Source organism: Sus scrofa, chromosome 7 (assembly GCF_054392235.1).
Source record: "Sus scrofa isolate SSC_HxYL_T2T_F1_AM1 chromosome 7, Sscrofa_HxYL_maternal_Yorkshire_Landrace_v2.0, whole genome shotgun sequence".
In the NCBI taxonomy this organism is placed as follows: Eukaryota; Metazoa; Chordata; class Mammalia; order Artiodactyla; family Suidae; genus Sus; species Sus scrofa.
The window spans coordinates 128530267-128550174 of record NC_139389.1 but is presented as its reverse complement, the minus strand read 5'-3'; the positions used below and the strand labels follow the sequence as shown (position 1 = coordinate 128550174).

Sequence of the window (19908 nt, the reverse complement as noted above, 5' to 3'; positions counted from 1 at the left end):
GAGGTGGGGGGGTGGAGGCGGGGGTGGGGAGATGGATTCCAGAGCCGGTGAAGCGTGGACTGATCAGAGTTGGTCAGTGGCCTTGAAGGGGGTGGGGCGAGGGAGGGTGGAGTGGAGGGGGCACTCTGGGGTTCAAGCTGGCACCTCCGCCTGCGGGATCTCAGGTGATCCCCAACGCTTCAGAAGGCAGACAGAGAGACCTGAATGGTTTCTCTCGTCCCCAGGCCTCTGCTCCTCCTGAAGCAAAGGTCTGTCTGCTTCCTCGCGTCTCTGCCTCTTGCGGCTCATCTACAGCCCTTGGTCCCGTCCGTCCTGGTGTGGAAAGCGCGTCCCGGAGGAATCTCGCCTCGCTTATCCTGAGCTCCTAGAGGGGCACACTCAAGCCTCATTCGCCTTTGGGACCATGGGGTGGACATGTTTAAACAAACACGGCCGGTGTCCCTCTGCCTGGCCCAGGACCAGCAGTTTCAGGAAGAGGTCCCTGCTGCCCTGCCCTGGGGGACCTCTGGGCAAGGATGGGCTGCTTTGGGCCAACAGAGAAGCAGGCAGCAGTGTGGTGTGCTGGCACATGGTAACAGCTGGATCTCATGGGGGTGGGGGGGTGGGGGTCCCAGCTGGTAGCACCTGCAAGTTTCCATATTGTAAATATTCCCACCAGACGTTCTTCATCACGGAATCAGCACAACCCAAGGGGCAACTCCTCTTCCACGGACAGGCTGCCCCTTAGACCACACACAGACCCTAAATGACCACTGAGAGCCCAGGGTTGTGATACGGCTCTGCCCACAGGAGACTCTCAGATCATGCACACCCGCTGATGAAAGAGTGTCACACACTCCAAAGCCCAGCCGCCCCCCCCCCATATGTTCATGGTTTAACTTCATTCTAATACTAAATCGTTCTTACTTCTTATTTCACCTGTTTTCTTTCTCCAGCTACAAGTGTGTATATTCACTGGGGCAGAAGATGATTGGCAGGGGGGAAAAAAAGGCTGGGATGGAGAGAAGATCATTTTTGACCCTTTCTCTCTCTTTTTTTGGCTGCACCCACGGCATATGGAAGTTCTCAGGCCAGGGACTGAATCCCAGCCGCAGCTGCAACCTGAGCAGGTGCAGCGACAACGCTGCATCACAGTGGCAACTCGGACGCTTTCTCTTTTAAAATTCAGGGCAGGATTGCTTGGGATTTATGGGTTCTTTGTCATCTAATCTGCCTGGTCCTATAGGTGCTATCCTCCAGGGAGCGCCTGCCCCAAACCACCCATTTAGAACAAGTGGGTGCTTCCCCGGCGCTGCCTACATTACCCTCTGTAGCTCCCGAACTCCAGGGCTATGGAGCGCCCCTCCCTGCCTCGACTCTAAGCAATTGTTGTTGGCGCCTGGGTGGTGCATGCTCCTTATCTCTTTGTGGGCCGGCCACAGGAAGCAGGCTGCACACCCACAGAGAAAGAAGAAACAAATCTCCCAGAGGTCCTAGGTCTTGGGGCCAAGGCTGTCCATAAAGCCTCTGGCCAATGATGCTTGGTCCAGCTTCTTCTGGCCTGACACGTGGTACCTGCCCCCTGCCCCGCCCATCACTGCCCGCCCCGCCCTCAGCCCCTCCCACAAGAGGCGGAGCCCTGGCCCCTGCGCAGTAGCTGCTTTGCGCCAATGACCTGCTGGAGGCAGGTACCTTGGAGCAGGTAGCTCAGGTGGCTTTCCCTCTTTGGGCCTCAGTTTCCTCATCTGTGGGGCAAGGATGGGGTGATGACACAGGCTATTTTGAAGGATCTTTCCAGCTTTGATGGTCTGTGATTGACAGCTAAATCTGTTCATTCTGCTGCCAGAGTGGGCCTCCCCACTGTAGTGACTTCCTATTAATACATATTCCAGGCATTGGTGTCCCCATGCGTGTGCACACACACACACACACACACACTTTTCTTTCTCTTTACACCCATCCCGACTGCCACACTGTCGCTCAAGCACAAACCAGGCTTTGCTTCCTGGAATCTGCAGTCCTGGCAAGTGTAACGGCTTGTTGAATGTTGGCTGAATTGCATTGCTACTGGTAGTAGTGAGTTTCCTGTCACTGGAAGTATTCAAGTAAAGTCTGGGCAGTGTTTCTGGTGTATTTGGACCAAAATTCTTTAAATGCTATGGATTTAGCCTTAGGACTGTATGTGGCTGACCCATCTAATGCCACAGCTCCTCCGGCCCTCAGCCTCTCTGGTCTGAGACACAGACATTAAATTTGTATGCTAGGAAGGTACTGGACTTGCTTACTATGTGTCAGTAGATTCACAAACCTGGCCTCCCTCAATTCTCCAAGAACCCTCTAAGAGATTTTCGTTTGTCTGGTTGGTGGGGTTTTTAGTTTTTGTTTTTTGTCTTTTTACGGCCGCACCTGCAGCATATGGAAGTTCCCAGGCTAGGGGTCCAATTGGAGCTGTAGCTGCTGGCCTGTGCTACAGCTACAGTAATGCCAGATCCAAGCTGAGTCTGTGACCTACACCACAGCTCACGGCAATGCCGGATCCTTAACCCACTGAGCGAGGCCAGGGATCAAACCCACATCCTCATGGGTACTAGTCGGGTTGGTAACCCACTGAGCCACAGTGGGAACAGGAGGTGTATTGAGGGTGACACCATCTGATTTCAGAGTGAGAAATTAACTTCAGAGAGGTCACTGAGCCCCCAAAGGCCACCCAACTGTGAAGCAGGGTTTGGCCCACCAGGCTGCCTTCTCCTTTTGGGAGGGGGACAGAAGTAGCAGGGGGACAGAGTGCTGTCACCTCGCTTTTGAAACCCAGCAGAGGAAGTGTGGTTTGCAGCTCGTGTGGTTTGCAGCTCGTGTGGTTTGCATGAGAGGCCGTGTGACCTGGCCCTGGCCTCTGGGACTTTCACGGACCCTGCTTGCGGGTGCAGGGCCCCAGGCTTCATCATATCTAGTGCTAAAGCAGGTGGAAAATTCCAACTTTTTGAGTTGGGATGGCGGAGAAATTTCTTTCTTTCTTTCTTTCTTTCTTTCTTTTTTTTTTTTTTTGTCTTTTTGGGGCCACACCCGTGGCACATGGAGGTTTCCAGGCTAGGGGTCTAATCAGAGCTGTAGCTGCCACCCTACGCCACAGCCATAGCAATGCGGGATCTGAGCCACGTCTGCAACCTACACCACAGCTCATGGCAATGCTGGATCCTTAACCCACTGAGCAAGGCCAGGGATTGAATCTGCAACCTCCTGGTTCCTAGTTGGATTCATTAACCACTGAGCCACGATGGGAACTCCTATATATATATATATATGTATATATTCTTTTTCTCCCATTATCCTCTATCATGTTTCATCACAAGTGACTAGATAGAGTTCCCTGTGCTATACAGCAGGATCATCTCAATGCTTATACAACTCAACAGCAAAAAACCCCAACAACCCAATTGAAAAATGGGCAGGAGACATGAATAGACATTTCTCTAAAGAAGATATACAGATGGCCAACAGGCACAGGAAAAAATGCTCAACATCAATTAGAGAAATGCAAATCAAAACTATAATGAGGTACCACCTCTCACCAGTCAGAATGGCCACCATTAACAAGTCAACAAATAACAAATGCTGGAGAGGGTGTGGAAAAAAGGGAACCCTCCTTCACTGTTGGTGGGACTGTGAATTGGTACAACCACTATGGAAAACAGTATGGAGATACCTCAGAAAACTAAATATAGAATTACCGTATGATGCAGAAATCCCACTCCTGGGCATATATCCAGACAAAACTTTCATTGAAAAAGATACATGCACCCTATGTACATTGCAGCACTATTCACAATAGCCAAGACATGGAAACAACCTAAATGTCCATCAACAGATGAATGGATTAAGAAGATGTGGTACATATACACAATGGAATACTACTCAGCCATGAAAAAGAACAAGATAATGCCATTTGCCTCAACATGGATGGAATTAGAGACTCTCATGATAAGTGAAGTAATTCAGAAAGAGAAGGACCACATAATATCACATATCTGGAATCTAACATATGGCACAAATGAATCTATCTACAGAAAAGAAACAAACTCATGGACTTGGAGATGAGACTTGTGGTTGCTGAGGGGGAGAGAGTGGGATGGACTGGAGTTTGGGTTTAGTAGATGGATAAGCAATAGGATTGGTCATTTAAGGTTTACTATTAATAGGAGTTTGCATCTGTTAAGATGCTAAGTCCACTGTCTTCAGCCCCTGGCTGCCTGGCTGGGATTCCTCAGGAACCCTTGGAGCCAAGACAACATTAAAACAATCTGGTTTGCAAAATTTTAATGGGCCAGTGACGAACTGAGGGAGGCAGGCAGCTTCTTGGTCTTCTCTGAATAGGGTCAGACAGAAACCTGTCTCTAGAAAATTCACTTTGTGGATAATTTGGTGAAGCAAACCAAGAACCTAACAAAAAATACCCTTTACTTTTTGCTGGGTATTTCTGCAAACAATCAAAAGGACAGAAAAAGCCTCTTGTCTTTAGATTAGGGAAGTAATCTAAAGTTTTCAGATTAGGGGACTGATTCAATACGTAAAAATGACACTTTGAAGCGTTCACCAAAAAGAGACAGAATACATCTGATATCACATCAGGAGGAGGGAAAAGTGAGGCATTAAATTGTATATATTACACAATGGGAGCAAACTCTGGACAGCAAACTACCACATTATTACTGGTGGTGTTTGCCTTTGAGCCGTGGGATCCTGGGTTGCTTTTGTGTTTTCTTTACTCTTTGTAGTAGCCTTATATTTTCTATGAAGAACACTGATCGCTTTTGGAATGAAACTGTTTAAAGACGCCAAGGGTTCTCTTCTGTTTTTTTTCAAAATAGAGAGTGAATGAAGGGTTCAGCTTGTGTACAAAAGCCAATCAGCCAGCTCAAGCTCAAAGAAAAGAACTTTGCTTATGTAAACCTGGTAAATCAATGCGCATTGATGTTTTCTGGTAAAATGAAATGTTTGTGTATTTATGAGCTGTTTCTTCAATGATTTCCTGTCTGTCCCAACCACCAGCCCTGAGCAGGTGGATTCAGCGGGCTTCTAAGAACTGGGTGAAAGGCACCTGATGGAGAGCCCCTGAGGGAAGCTCTGGGAAGGCTGGGATTTCCTTCTGGGCTCAGAAGCCACTTGGTATCCCAGTACTCAGCCTGCCTGCCTGAATGTGGGGTCTTAATGAACCCAGGGGAAAGGACAGAAGTACATGGGTGCCCAGCCTCTGTTCCTCACTCTGACTCATGTCTCTGTCGCTGGGGTTCATAGTTGACTTTTTCATGACAGTGGCAGGCATGGCTCGTCCTCTGAGAGCCCTTGCACATCTGAGCACGTTTTTCTGCTGCCTTAACTCATGAAAGAACAACAGCTCCTCTGGAGGCATCCAGACCCCAGCTCCGACCAAGCACGCGGCCTCCTCTCTGGGTCGGGGACCCTCCACTGTGGGACCAGGAACATAACCTCCATCTGCAACTGTGGTGAGGACCCAGCGGGGTCGCCCCTGGCTGTCAAGATCCCAGCTGCCCTCGGCTCCCTCTGTCCCCCAGGTCCGGGAGTGTCCCGTTCCGTGACTGCCCCGGTGCCCACCTCCGCCCCCTCAGCCAAAGCTGCCACAGCGCCAACGCTCTTGGAAGAAGTTCCCCAGGCCACTTGCAAGGAGGGTGCCTGTGGCTGAGGTTTATCCTCGCAGTAAACATGTGTTTCCTGCTGGGGACGTGGGAGGCATCCCAATGGGGGCAGCCAGCACCCAACTGGGGCTTCAGGATGATGCCCCCGAGTAGGAAGTGCCCAGATGGGGGCCCAGGCTGCCCCCAGCATCTCCAGCCCTGGTTCCTCTTCCCCTGTCTGCTCTCTGCCCAGTGCTCTGTCACCTCTGAGGGCACTGCCTCCACTTCTGGGTGAGGAGTCATCCCTGCTAGCAGCTTCAGAAAGTTCTGGGTGCAAGGGCGCTCAGGGGTGGGGCTGAGAGGGACACCCACGGGGCACTGGGCGGGGTTCCGCGTCCAGCTTATCCCACTGTGTGTCCTCCCCAATTTAGACACACCCTCTGCTTGACAGGTTCAGGACCTCGTGGGAGAGGACTTGAACCCTGCCCATCGTGACAGTTCCAACAGCGCAGATGCTACGAGATGGTCGTGGGACTTGCACATGGCACAGAGGCCGTGTGTGTGTGTGTGTGTGTGTGTGTGTGTGTGATGTGGTGTGTGTGTGCTTTGTGTGTATGGGTGTGGTGTATATATTTGTGTGTGTGTGTGTGTGTGTGTGTGTGTGTGGTGTGGTGTGTGTGTACAGTGTTTATGCATTTCTATGCGTATATGCATGTGCTGTATTTGTGTGTGTGTGCGGCGTGTGTGTTTTTGTATGTGTGTATGTGGTATGTGTGTGGTGTGCTGTGTATTTGTGTGTGTGTGTATGTCGTGCGGTGTGTGTAGTGCGTATATTTGCGTATGTGGCGAGTGTGGGATGTGTGAGTGCGTGGGACGGCGTGGCACACAGAGGCCCAGGAAGGGAGGATTGGAGATCCGACCTTTGCCCCTGGATTCAGGCGCCTTGGGACAAGCGCTGGCGGTGACTGTCCCAGGTCCTCCAGGATGGCCCCTGGGGCCACAGGTGCAAAGTGCTGGGTTCAAGTCCCTCAGCCCTGGCCTGTCTCTCCCACAGGCCCCGTGCCTGATGTGGGCAGGGGCCTGCCAGCCTGGGAGCCCAGAGGGCCTCACCCAAGGGGTTGGGAAGGAAGCAGGGAGCAGGCACGTTCACGCACAGAGCTGCTGTGTCACCTACACAAAGGCCGTGACGGTGGTCTTGACCCCCTGACGCGGGGGTGGGGGGAGAGGCTCAGAGGGGCCACCGCCCCGCCCTGCATTGCTCCGCACGCACTTGGCCAAGCCTGGATCAGAACGCGGGGCTGTCGGACGTCGAGGCTGGCGTTCCCCTAGCTACGTCCTCTGCCCAGGGACTGGGACTGGCTGAGGGTCCAAAGGGGGGGCTTTGCAGTGTCGCAGGCCTACAAGGGGCCACCATGGGACCCCCCGGGGGTGGACTCCACCCCCTGGGAAAGGCACCCAGGCAAAGGGCTAGGGGCTCAGAAGTCTCGTCTGTGCCCCAGAGCCCTTAGGACGTGGGATCGCATGACAAGACCTGCAAGGGGAGAGGCCTGGAGACCCGCCCCCCAAGTGTGAGTCCACAGTGACAAAGAGGCCTCCTCGGAGCGCCTCCCCCAGGTGTCGGGAGACATGTTTCTACCATCTTTTCTGAGCCTCTTTGCTTCTATTTTCCATGCTGAAAACTCCATCTTGTCCTGCTTTACTTTGCCCCATATTCCTGCTTGAAAAACAGTCGCGCTGCTGGCAAATGACTTCAGCTTAAGAACAAAGACCTGAAGGCATGAGTTATTCACAGGGGCAGCTGAATGAGGACAGAATGCCTTGGTTTAGGCTCACCTTTTGCACAGCATGATATGTCCTCGAAAGAGTAAGAGGAAGGGGAGCCTTATGGCCCCAAGGGGTTTATGAGGGGTCGTTAGCAGGATGCGCAATTAGCAGGGAGAACTGAGGTGCAAACCTAGGTGCACTGTCTGCAGAAGCTCCATGGTGATTCTCTAGCTGCTGGGCATAGACAGCTGACACCAAGCGTCCTCACTGCTGATGATGGTTAAATGCCTAAAGGTCAGAGTAAAAGCTTAACCAGCTACCAGCTAGGTGACTTTTAAAATAATAATAATAATAATAAAAAAACCCTATATCCTGCACCTGCAACCCCTTCCTCACTTGACATCATTCTCAAGGACACAATAAAAGCAGTGTGGTTTCTTGAGGTGGGGCTCTTGGTTCCTGAGACTTTGAGTCCCCGGGTTCCCACCTTTAATTAAGATAAATGTCTCTGTGTCTTGTTTTAACTTTTTCCTTAAGTTTCATAGCACCCATTCTTCAGCCCTCACCTGCTGAGTGGTCTCCGCACTCAGGGAGCTCTAGTGCTTAACGCCCTGGCTGTGGACGGCCAGATGCTCTTCTTGCTGTCCCTGCAGAGTCCGACCTCCCGGGAGGCCTGCCGAGCCCACCAAGGTGCTCCTAGCAGCCAGGAGGCGCTGCAGGGTCTGGCTCTGGATCCCCTTGCACGCTTCAGCCTGATGCTGCACTGGGCCCTGAGATGGGGGCCGAGGTGGACAGATGCATAAGATGAGGCCCTAGCCTTTGAGGGCACTCACAGGCTGTAGGAGAGACAGAAACCCATCCAATTCCAACACATGGTGACTTATACTGTCACTGAAGGGCCAAAGGCAGTTGTGGGGGGCACTGAGGAGGGACCCAGCCCCTGGGAAGGGATGTGGAAGCCTTCCTGGAAGGGGAACCCCTTCATATTAAAGGATAAGTTGGAAATTCGGTGGGTGAAGAAGCATGAGGAAAGTGTGGAAAAGCAGTGCAGGCATGGGAACAGCATGAACGGTGGCTCAGAGGCATTGGAGAGCCCAGTGTGCTCAGGATCCTGGGTAGTTGAGATTTTCCTCAGTTCCACACCAGCTTTTCTCCCCTCTCCATTTGGAAGAGTCAGTCCCTCCAAGATGGTTTCTACGGCACTGTTGGATGTTCCTGCTTGAGGCCTGGGAAGTGTGTCATCTCTAAGGCTCTCTGCAGCATTGTTGCAGGCCCATTTTATAGTTCAACGCCAGAGTCAGGTGTGGGGAGGGAGCTGTCTTTGCTCTCCTGGGTGAGCTTGTGGGGAGTGGGTGTGTGGAGGGGAGTGCATGCCTTTGTAATTACTACTCTGAAAGATCTTTCTCCCAGGTGTGTGGCCAGCTCGGTTTTGCTTTGGTGGCTGAGGGGTAGGCACTTGGAGAATCCAGGCCTCACTTCAAGTGCTGCGTGTGACCAGGTTCAAGTTCAGCCTTGCCAGAACTATGTGCATTTCGAGAGAAACTGGGAATCTGAATTTTTACGTGAACTATCCAAATTTTAAAATATTGGCTCTTTCTTTCTCTCTCTCTTTCTTTTTTGTCTTTTTAGGGCTGCACTCGAGGCATATGGAAGTTCCCAGGCTAGGGGGCAAATTGGAGCTGCAGTTGCTGGCCTGCACCACAGCCACAGAAACGCCAGATCCAAGCCATGTCTGTGACCTTCACCAGAGCTCAAGGCAACCCCGAATCCTTAACCCACTGAACGAGGCTGGGGATCAAACCTGCATCCTCATGTATACTAGTCAGATTCGTTTCTGCTGAGCCATAATGGCAACTCTTTCTTTTTCTTTTTTTTTTTTCACAGCTGCACCTGTGGCATATGCAAGTTCCAGGGCTAGGGGTTGAATGTGAGCTGCAGCTCCCGTCCTATGCCACAGCCACATAAGATCAAGCCACATCTGCGACCTACACCGCAGCTTGTGGCAACCCACTGAACAAGGCCAGAGATCAAACCCACTTCTTGGGATACAAAGACAGTGTGAGGTCCTTAATACGCTGAACCACAATGGGAACTGCAAAATATCGACTCTTTTAAAAAATACTGGTGGCTAAATGCTTAGTGCATCTGTGAGCCTGTTGGTTTGTGGGCTCCAATGGAGACTCATGTATGAAAGGATGAGGCAGAGGCCATGGGACCCCAGGCACGGACCACAGCGTGGGGCAGGGCCTTCAGCACAGGGGACCCTCCCAGGGAATAGGGGGCCAGGCTGGAGAGGCACTTCCCTGGGGCTGATCGAAACCCCAGACCAGGCAGGAGCTCCCTCCACAGCCTGCCTGCAAAAACCCTGGGATGCTGGGCCCCAATTGCCTCTGGGCTACATGCATGTCCCCACGGTCATCTTGCAATGTCTGCACTGTGTCTATACTGTTGGAACTGTCACTGTGGGCAGGGTTCAGGATCTCTCCCACGGGGGTCCTGGACCTGTAAAGTAGAGGGTGTGTCTAAATGGGGAAGGACATGCGCAGTGGGTAAACCCAGGCTCAGAGAACATCTCCAGCAGAAAATAGAATCCGAACCAGAGCCCGTGCTGGTTCCACCCTGCTCTGTGTTGTGATGTATTTTTTTTAGAGGGGGTTGACATTTTTCTAGCCTCCAGAACCCTACAGAGCCCCCAAGTCAAGGAAATAACTCACTCCTTGGGTTTCTTCTGGAAAGTGTACTTTGATTAAGGTGCAGCAGATATTTAGCTCAGGGAGGACCCATGAGAATGAGAATTGTACAGTCCAACCCCAAGAGATAGAGAGTGGACCAGCACTCAGTGGGAGAGGGATTTAGCTCCAGTCTAAAGAAGGACTTAGGGATCGAATCAGAGCTGTAGCCGCCGGCCTACGCCACAGCAACGCCAGATCCAAGCCGTGCCTGCGACCTACACCACAGCTCAGGGAAATGCCGGATCTTTAACCCACTGAGCGAGGCCAGGGATCGAACCTACATCCTCATGGATACTAGTCGGTTTCATTACCACTGAGCCATAACAGGAACAACTTTTTAGCCATGCAAACTCTCCCGAGATGGAGGAGGCTGCCTTGTAAAGTAGTGAGCTCCCCGTTCCTGGAAGCATGCTCACTAAGAAGGTTACTCAGGGCTCAGGACCCCCGGCCTGGGTAGTTATTGGAAGAGGTGAGCTCAGTCTTAGGTCTTAGGAAGTTCTGATCATTTGACTCAGGGCCCTGGGATAGCCTGAGTCTTCCGAAGCCTCAAAGCACAGTCCTGCTCTGTGTGTGTTGAAAAAAAATTTAAGTAGACTTTATTTTTAGAGCAGTTTCAGGTTCACAGAGAAACGGAGCGGAAAGCACAGTGCATTCCCACCGAGCTCCTGCCCCGCACAGCGCAGTCTTCCCCCCTTATAACATCCTGCGCCAGAGTGCCGCGTGCTTACGACCTAGAGACACGTCCCATCGCCCGCAGCGCGCGGTTTACATTAGGTCTCACGCTTGTTGTGCACTGTGTGGGTTTGGGCAATTGGAGGATGACATGTGTCCACGAATATAGTTTCATATAGAAGAGGCTCACTGTCCTGAAAATCCTCTGAGCTCCGGTGTGTTCATCCTTCCCTCTCCAGACTCTGGCAACTACTGATGTTTGTATTGTCTCTATAGCGTTGCTTTTTCCAGAACGTCCTATAACAGGAATCCTACAGGATGTAGACTTTTCAGATTGGCTTCTTTCACTTAGTAATATGCTCTGTATGATTGTACTGCCTGCCAGGTGACCAGTATTCATTTATCCATCCATCCATCCATCCATCCATCCATCCACCCACCCACCCATCCAACGACCCACCCACCCATCATTCCATCATTCAGCAAATCCTGATCAGTGCTCCCTTGATGCTCCACACAGTTCTCAGGGTGGGGAAAGCTGCTGTGAATGGACAGACACGATCCTGCTTTCACTCTGCAAACCAGAATCCCCTGGTGGGTCTGCAGGGCATCTGTGTGCCCAGGGTGCGCCCTCTCTGACCCCAAGGCTGCAGTAGTCACAAGGGCAGCCCTTAGTGTTATGCCCAGACCCCCTCTGAACGTTCTATCCAGACACAGTCACTGTGTCAACAGAGACCACGTGGCCTGGCCATTTTCTCTGCTTGGGGGTCATCGGCCAGCATCTCTCAAGTTCAGTCTAATCCCAAGTCCTTGGTCTCACCATCAGCCAATCATTAGAACCTTTCCCTGTTTACAAGAGACACACCTGAAACCCAGAGAGCTTGAGGCCTTTCCAGGACACTGAGCAGAGGGTTTTGCTGGGTCAGGTCCCGGCTGAGACCTGGTTTCCCCATCTGCTCTGTGAGGGCCTTGGCACACGTGACTGCAGGGGTCTGGTGAGTTCCGGGCAGAGCTGGGAGGAGACCCTGGGGTCCTGCCTAGGGGGGCCAGCAAGGGGGCCTTCAGTTGCAGTATTTTCCAAAACCCCTTCTCCAGGCTGTTCCCTGCACCTACCCCCCCCCCCCCATTTGACTCCTGTCCCAGCAGGAGAAGAGTCAATTCTTCCTTCAAGCTTGTGGGGTTCCTATGATGAATGTCCCCTTCCCCCCGCTGCTGCCAAAGCCTTCTCCTCCAGAGAAGGAGGGTGGGCAGTGTCCTCTGGGGTCCTGCTCCCTGCCCCAAGCCACCTGAGCCCTCCTCTTGCTGAGAGAAGGAATAAGGAGCGGGGTCTGCCATGGGATCCCCTGCCCACTCCTGGCCAAACCTCCCACTTCCCGCAGCTGGCAGTAGCCCAAGGCAGCCTCTGAGTCAGGGAGGCACATTCTAACCTGCCCAGAGAGCAACGCCCATCTCCCATCCTGACCCCTGGCAGGGGAAACTACCTGCCCTCAGCGGCTCTAATAATGGCTATCATTTATTGAGAACCTACTGTATACTCACTTCATCAGCCCATCTCTGTCTCAGCCCATCTCTCCATCTTTGCCACCACCCTACCAGGTCAGCTTTAGGGCGCAGGAAAGTGGGAAAAAACGGACTCAGAAGTTACCCAGGCGATGGGAGAGGGGTGCGCAAGTGGATGCAAAGTCTCTGCTCTGGACCAATGCATTGTTTTATGCCTCCATCCTCAACAGCCAGAACCGGACAGAGGGGCAAGAAGCTTGTCTGAGTTCTCATCACAACCACCTCCACGCACATCAGCCAGCGTTTACGACCCTCCTGCAGTCTGTGGTCTGATTAACTCCAGCCACCCCAGGAAGCCGGCAAGCAGGCTACTTTGCAGAGGAGAAACTGAGGCTCAGAGAGGTTCAGTAACGTGTCCAGGGTCACCGAGGACTGATGAACGGCACGGTTATGAGCGAAAAGCCAGATTCTGGAGCCTTAACCCCACACCTCCCCTGCTGCACTACGCTGGCTGCTTTCGTCCAGGAATCCACCCAAAGTCTATAAAAGTCAGATCGCTAAATTGTTCATATAAATACATGCCTGCCGGTCTGTCCCCTCGACTCAGGGAGAAGACAAACCTAGAAAAAACCAGCCCATTTCCTCCTGCTGGGAGCCCTTCTTGTTACCTGGCAGGACTAGGGAAGGAAGGAAACTTTCCCAACCGCCTCTTCCATCTGCCCGCCTCCCTCTGCGCTGGGTCCGCCTGTGCTCTCGGCGAAGGTGGAGGCGGCCGGACCAGCCTCTGCCCGGGCACCTACCCTGTCTGGCGCACGGGCGCGGCGGGCACCTCCGTGGCCCCCCGGTCCAGCGGGGCTGCCTGAAGTCCCCTGTCGTCTTCGGAGCCTCCAGCGCCGAGCTGGAGTGGCGGCGGGAACAGCTCATCTTTCAAGGGCTGGGCGGTGATGTCATCACCCTCGCGGGCACTTCCTCCCTCCACCTCCAGCCTTGCTCCGCGCTCCTGCCCCGCGCCTGTCTGCCCCGGGCAGGCGGGCTGGAGTTTCTGGAACCCAGACCCGCGGAGCCCAGGTGGGGTGGCCGCGGCCGTCCAGGGCTCCACAGCCCCACCGCCTACCCTGAGCCCCGTGGAAGCTTTCCAGGTTAGCCCGCAGAGGGTTCTGCGCTGTAGACAGGCTGCCCCTTAGAGCCCTGGAGTGGCACACGCGGTCTGGGCTCCAAGTCAGCCTGGATTTCAGTCCCGGGGTTGCCGTTTCCCCGGCAAAAAGCCTCAGGCCAGTGACTTAACCTCTCTGAACCCTGAGATGGAGCTATAGGGACAAATCTCAGAGCGGGCGTGGTGAGGACCAGCCCTGGCCAACGTCTCCGTCTTACTGTGGCTGGCACTTTGTAAACCACAGCTGTGCGGTACCTCAGCGAATCCTCGCGGGAACCCAGGCATCCTGGCTCCAAAGTCTGTCCTTAACCACGTCGCTCTCCTCTTTTCTCAATTAAACGGCAGGGAAGGGTGTGAATGGGGGATGCGGAGCAGGCGACCCCTAAACCCTCGTTTGCTCCTCTCTGGCACGGACACACTCGCCCAGTGCATACGTTTGTCTCATAGCACATTTGATGCCTGTCATGATTTGTTTTCCCTGGGTGCTCATTTTCTGTTGGAGTTGAGGTGTAAACAGTGGGGGTTTTGGCATAGACGGTGTACACAAAGCGTGGCCAGGTGGTAGGGAAAGTCTGATTTTTTAAAAATTACAGTTGATGGGCAATAATTGTGTTATTGTCAGTTACATATTTGAGGGGATTATTTTCCTTTATAGGTTATTAATGGTATTGACTACAATTCCATGCACAGGCAGCTTTTGTATTTTATATACAGGAGTTTATATCTGCTAATCCCAAACTCCTAGTTTGTCTCTCTCCCCTCCTCCCCTTCGGTCACCATAGGTTTTTTTTTCTCTGTGCGTGAGTCTGTTTTTCTTTTGTAGACACATTCATTTGTATTCTTTTTTAGATCCCAGGTATAAGCGATATCATATAATATTTGTCTTTTTCTGTCTGACTTACTTCAGTAAATAGAGGATATTGGAGTTCCCTGGTGGCACAGCAAGTTAAGGATCTGGCGATGTCACTGCAGGGGCTTGGGTCGCTGCTGTGGCGCGGGTTCGATCTCTCAAGGGATGACAGTGGCAGAAACTCAGAAACATCTTCAGAGATAGAACATCGCTCCCTGTCCTTTTTTTCTGGTGACACAGGGTTTGTGCCCCTGCGACTCAGCCGTTCCTTTGGGGACTTTTGGATCTGGTTTCCTCCCATTTCAACACTGATTGGCTTTCTTGGCTTCATTCTGGAAACTTACCGACAATCCCCAGCGCTTAACAGTCTCAGACGCTTAGAAGCTGGAAAGTTCAGGGGCCTTCAAACATCTTTTGGTAAGAGGCTTAGGGCTTTTCTTTCAAAAGAGAGCAGATAATGTGGGCTGGGGGGCCTGGGAAATGGACAGGAGGATTGAGCCCACCTGCTGTCTCCACTTCTGTAACTTCTCTGAACTAAGCCCACAAACCAGAGATCAAGTCCAACTCCATCATCATCACCAGTGACTCCTCATACAGTGGCCAGTTCTACCCCCCTGGGACCCCATAATCAGAGGCTTCTGACTTCCCACATGGGGGCGGTGTCCTGTGGATAGGCTGCCTGGGGTCCATCAGCCCTCAAAATGGTATATAGTACTGAGCTACATGCTTTTTCCAGGAGAGAGGATCTAGAGCCTTCATTAAATTATTGAAAGGCTCTTCACGGATCCCAAGCATCTTGAGACCCTCAGAAGTCAGATGGGCAGGGACCTTGTGACGTCCCCTCCAGCTCACATACTCTAGGGATGTATGAGATGAAAATCCTCAAAGATCTGAATGCAGTGCTGCTGCTCTTGTAAACACGATGGACTGAGAGGGTTCCAAAAGGCGCCATCTGTGACTTCCCCATGCATTACTCTAATGTGGTTCTAATATGGTTGGTTTTTGGTTTTGTTTTGTTTTTTTTGCTTTTTAGGGTGGCACCTGCAGCATCTGGAAATTCCCAGGCTAGGGGTGGATTCAGAGCTGCAGCTGCAGGCCTACACCACAGCCACAGCCACGCCAGATCCGAGCTGTGTCTGTGACCCTAAACCATAGCTCATGGCAATGCTGGATCCTTAACCCACTGAGCGAGGCCAGGGATCGAACCCGCATCAACATGGGTAGTAGGTGGATTTGTTTCCACTGCACTGCAACAGGACCTCCTGTAATATGGTCTTGGGGGGGAAGGGGAGATGCTGTCTTGAGGCAGTTTTGAGGTCCTCGGGGCCGGTCAGTTCTTCTTCACCAGCTAAGTTCACACTCCCATCTCTTCCCTATCAGGCTCTCACACTCTGGGCCACTAGGTAGCTGCCTAGGGCCAGGTACCAACAACGGAGGGACAGCGCCCTTACACTGGAACTTGCAAAATTATTCAAATTCGGCAACCCACAGGGGGCCTGAGAAAGCTGCCTAGCCCACCCTGCTCGCTGGACCTAAGCTCTCCTACAGCGCCAGCTTGCTGTCACCTTTCCTCTGGGGCAGCTGCTGTGCAGCCCTGCCTAGAAGGCTTTTCCCCTTTGGAGCCGGCTTTCCTCTGAGTGTCACTGGGTTGTGACTCTCCATCAAAAGAAACTTTATAAATCTTATAAAATAACCTACACTTGTATCTACCCACTCACTCATCTATCCATCCATCTCACCTACTCTCCCACTCACCTACACTTGTATCTACCCACTCACTCATCTATCCATCCATCCATCCATCCATCGATCCATCCATCCATCCATCCATCCTCCAACCCACTCATCCATCCTCCCATCCAGCCATCCCTCCCTCTACCCATCCACCCATCTACCCACCTTCCTGTTCATCCATCCATCCATCCATCCATCCATCCTTCCACCCACCCACCCACTTGTTTATAAGGCGTCCCCGTAGCTGGGCTGTGCATTGTTAGGTGGAAGTGAATGAATCAGATGCACCCGTGCCTGGGAGAAGCCTACCGGAGGCCAGTCCCCTGCCCGGGGGCAGAGCCTGGGTGGGGAACCATTTCAAAAGGAGCTTCTCTTGGATTCAGTAACAACCCGCATTCGTTGATACCTGGATCAGCAGGTCTTTTGTACTTCATTGCGGCTGTGAGAAAATCTGGCTAAACCCTTCCTGCAAAATCTGACACTACTGATCTTTCACACGCCTTTCCATTCATCGGCTTGGCTGGGGCACAAGCAGACTCGGTCCTGCCAGGCCTCCGGCTCTGGCCAGCCCGGCTCTTTTCAGGGAGAACTAGAGGAGGGACCAAGTCACTCTTGCATAATACCGATGACCTCCCCGCTAAGCCAGGGCCCCTCTGTGGCTGGGCCTCTCCGTCTCCCATCCAACCCCACGCTTTATCATCACGAGCCACTTAAGGCACCACCGAATGCAGCGGCTCGAACCTGCCCCCGGACCTTTGCATGTGCAGTGACCTCTGCCGGGAGCGCCCTTCCTGGGCCCTCAGTTAGTAATTCCCGCCCTTCTCTGAGGGGTCTTTTTTTGCTGTGCCTGGCGGGGGCTGCACCCCCTCTGCACTCAGCACCCAGGCCATCTCTCTCCACAGCTCTGGGCTTTTCCTCTGTGCCCCTGGATGTGAACCCCACGGGCAGGGACTCTTGTCTTATTCATCACTGTCTGCTTAGCCTCCAGCACACAGCAGGCCCCCTGAGAGCTCCTGCCGATGGAATGAAGACACAACTCAGTCTATGGGAAGAAAAGTCCCAAGTCCAGCCCCGTGGTGGTGGGGAAAAGCCCCCACAAAACTAAACAGCAAAAAAACAGGCTAGGCCTGTGGGCACATGTGGGTTTTTTGTTTGTTTGTTTATTTATTTACTTATTTTTACGTAGGTCTGCCCCTCCATCCTCACGTTCTGGAACATTCTCTCCAAAGGTCTGTGTGTGAGGCTGAGGCCCCAGAATTTCCCCCCCGGGAAGGTCACTTTCCAGGGGGCTCCTGGAGGGGTTGTGCTTTTGTCCAGAACTCTACAGTCTGGATCAGAAAACAACCCCTGTTCTCTGTCACTCAGCAGGTGCCTGGTGAATGGCTGCTGTGCTGTGCACACCCCAGACAGGCCAGTCCTGAAAATCTGGGCCAGCACTGATTTGTTGCTTCAGAGCAAAACACACACTAAGCCTGTACTGCTGACTGGTTGGCACTGATGCCCGCACCCAGGGGCCCTGCGGAACACTCCCCAGCTGACGTGTGACCCCCTCCGTTCTGCCTCTGTCCCCTCCCCCAGGGGCCTCCACGGGCCTACAGGAGACCATCCTGGGGCACAGCTTCTCCTCATTCCTCAGCTCTGGCCCCCAGGTGACCCGCTGCCCAGGGGTAAATTACTGGCTATTTGATGTCCTTCAGAGTAAAGGAAAATTAAAAATTTAAGTTATTAGCAGGTGTTTTGCTGCTCACCTTTATATAACCCCAGGCTGCTTTAAGTGCAAACATCAGCCCATTTAGCTCCCAAGCGAAATCACCGAAATAACACCATTTATGTTTTATAGGTTGTCCGTGCCTATGTATTTTGTTCTTTCCAAAACAGTGGAAACACTGCAGAAAACAAACTCATCTTTTATTTACCATTTTTTTCTCTTTTTATGGAGGTGCCACAGCCACCGGCCCACACCACAGCCACAGCAATACCAGATTCCAGCTGCATCTGTGACATATGATGCAGCTCACGGCAACGCCAGATCCTTAACCCACTGAGTGAGGCCAGGGATCGAACCCACCTCCTTACGGATCCTAGCTGGGTTCTTAACCTGCTGAGCCGCAAAAGGAATTCCTTATTTAACTTCTTGAAATGGGGTTCCCCCCCAATTTCTGTCCGACTTCACCTTCCCATGTCCCCCTCCTCAGACTTAGAGAGTGAGTGACACCCTTGCTTTCCCGGTGTGAACATCAGCAGTAGGAGAGGTAGAGAGGCTCTTGACGGAGGAGGTGAGGGCGGGGCCCAGGGAGGCCAGTCCTTCCTCTGTCTATCTGTCTGTCTGTCCACCTCCCTGCTGCCCTTGGAGGTGGCTGGGGGCCCGGCCCTGCTGGACGGGCAGATGGTCAGTCACTCGGATTTGGAGGGAAGGTGACCTGGGGCTGCCCGCCAGCCTGGCCAAGCTTCCTAACGCTGTCCTTGGCTCTGGGGCTGTCGCCGCTGGTAGGTCTAGAGGTGATTACTCACTTCCTGCTGGTGGGACGGCTGGCTGGGGGCTTCCGAGTTTGAGGCTGGTTCCTGGCATCCCTGGCCCTTCTCCTGGGACTGACCGCTGAGCCAGGATCCCTGGGGAGCCAACTTTGCCTCCAGGGCCCTCATGCCTTCCCCTGAACCTGGTCCCCACCACCGCCCAGCCTTGGCAGCCGGCTGTCTGATTGCCACCAGTCCGGCCCAGTACCCAGGCCTCTCCTCTCCCTTTCCTGCTCCTTTCCCATCATCAGGAGATGCTCAGAGAGGAAGTTTCCTCTACAGGAGTGGTGTCCTTGGATTTATCTGTTCAGGATATTTCATGGAGGTGGAGTCCTACAACATGTGACCTTTTGGGTCTGGCTTCTTATGCTCAGTGTCATGTTTCCGAGTTTCAGCCACGTGTTAGCACTGTGGCTGTGGCGTAGGCCAGTGGCTACAGCTCCGATTTGACCCCTAGCCTGGGGACTTCCATATGCCAAAAGTGTAGCCCTAAAAAGAAAAAAGAAAGAAAAAAAAAAACAATGCTTTGGTGAAACTCTTTGGGGAGTTTGGGTTTTTGGGGGGTACAAGCCACCCGTTCTCCTTGTTTGCCCTGCAATTAACCCTTCTCTGCTCTACACTCTGATGTTTCTGTTTGTTTGGCCTCCCTGTGTGGAGGATGCATGAACTTGTGTTTGATAAGTCAACACCCAAAACACACACAACCTCAAAGCTGAGAGTTCTGTTTTATTTGGCGGACAAAACTGAGGACTTGAGCCGGGGACACAGCATCTCAGGTGGCTCTAGGAGACGGTTCTGAAGAGGTAAGGAAGGAGGCAGGGGAGTTTTGCAACAAAGGCTGGGCAGTCAGAACATCAAAAGATTACTGCTAATAAAAGAAAGCCAGACATTTCAAGTTAAGGAATTTAGTGCTTTTCTCATATAGGAAGATGGAGGAGTCTGGGCTCACTGAAAGGATTCCTTTGTGACCGTGTTTTTTCTTTTTACAGCCACATCCTTGACATATGGAACGTCTCTGGCCAGGGGTAGAACCAGAGCTGCAGCTGAGGCCTACGCCACAGCCATGGCACCAGATCCCAGCCACATCTCTGACCTACGCTGCAGCCTGTGGCCATACCAGCTCCTTAACCCCCTTGAGTGAGACCAGGGATTGAACCCGCATTCTCACAGAGACAACCCCAGGTCCTTAACCCACTGAGCCACAACGGGAACTCATCCCTTTGATATACACCTTAGCTATCTGGAGCCAGTATCCTGTGTTTTCTCATTCCAACCTTCCTCAGGGCTCATTCTCAGGAAGAAGATGCTGTGACCTCCTTCGTTTACTGATATGGCAGGCAGCATTTTAATTTTTTTTTTTGTCTTTCTCTCAATTCTAGG

The 19908-nt window shown here is 52.6% G+C and overlaps 1 protein-coding gene across 2 annotated transcripts in view; it reads right to left on the bottom strand.

Moving 5' to 3' along the window:
• The window catches only part of BDKRB2 (bradykinin receptor B2), a 33886-nt gene extending 20155 nt beyond the window's left edge, over positions 1 to 13731 (bottom strand). Inside the window, exon 1 of one of the 2 annotated variants that reach the window (XM_021099674.2) lies at positions 13078 to 13731. The gene's annotated coding sequence lies outside the window, so the exon portion shown is untranslated. 2 annotated transcript variants of the gene reach the window in all.
• Between the last annotated feature and the right edge of the window lie 6177 nt (positions 13732 to 19908).